Genomic DNA, 979 nt, shown 5'->3' with positions numbered 1-979 from the left:
GGGCTTGCCTGGTTGCTCTGGCAAAAAGGAGGGGTCGTCAACACTGTAGTCGACCGGGGCAGCAACAACGTCGGTCTCGTAGTCTACCGGAGAGAAGAGGGGGAAGAAACAATAAATATAATGCAAACATAAGCATGATGATCCATGACATGACAATGAGCGGTGCTAGGTGTGCCCTAACGCGGTAGTAGGTGATACCGGTGAAGGGCGAAAACATCCGGGAAAGTATTCCCGGTGTTTCGCGTTTTCAGACAGATGAAACAAATGGGGAAAGTTGCATGTTAGCTATGCTAGGGACGTGTGGCTAACAAACGGACTGCGTATTCGGATTTGTCTCGTCGTTCTAAGCAACTTTCATGTACAAAGTATTTTCATCCAAGTTACAGATTATTTTATATTAATTTTTAGAGATTTAATTCATTTTTAGAATTAACAAAATTAATTTAATTAGAAAATGCAATTATGTTGTCATCATGACGTCAGCGGTCAACTCTCACCGTTGACTGGTCAGACTGGCACGTGGGTCCCACTATCATTGTCTAAGACTAACTAAACATGTTTAATTAGTTTAACTAGTGATTAGGTTAAACAAAACATAATTAATTAATATTTTTATTATTTATTATTTTAATATCTTTTTTAAAAACTTTCTGGGGGTAGGCCCCCTTGTCATAGGGCCACGGGGGCCTTAGCAGGTGAGCGAATAGGCGGTTACGGGCGTGCGGGTGCGCGCCCGAGTCCACCTGGGAAGGGGAATCCGGCCAGGGAGGGGGCGCGGCCGCAGCGGCGGGCGCCGGCTGTGGCAAAACGGTGCAGGGCCAGCGAGGCGAAGGAGGCGCGCAACGGCGTGCGCGAGCTACAACGGTGGAGGTGGTGGCGGGGTCACTCAGGCGAACCGGGGCGAAGGCGACGGCGGGACGAGCGCTGGCAGTGCGCGGACAGGCTGAGTAGGAGGGGGACGGGGCAGCGAGAAAACAAC

The sequence above is a fragment of the Triticum dicoccoides genome, chromosome 6A (assembly GCF_002162155.2).
Source record: "Triticum dicoccoides isolate Atlit2015 ecotype Zavitan chromosome 6A, WEW_v2.0, whole genome shotgun sequence".
NCBI lineage: Eukaryota > Viridiplantae > Streptophyta > Magnoliopsida > Poales > Poaceae > Triticum > Triticum dicoccoides.
The sequence above is the reverse complement of the archived record's forward strand: the minus strand, read 5'-3'. Positions refer to the sequence as shown.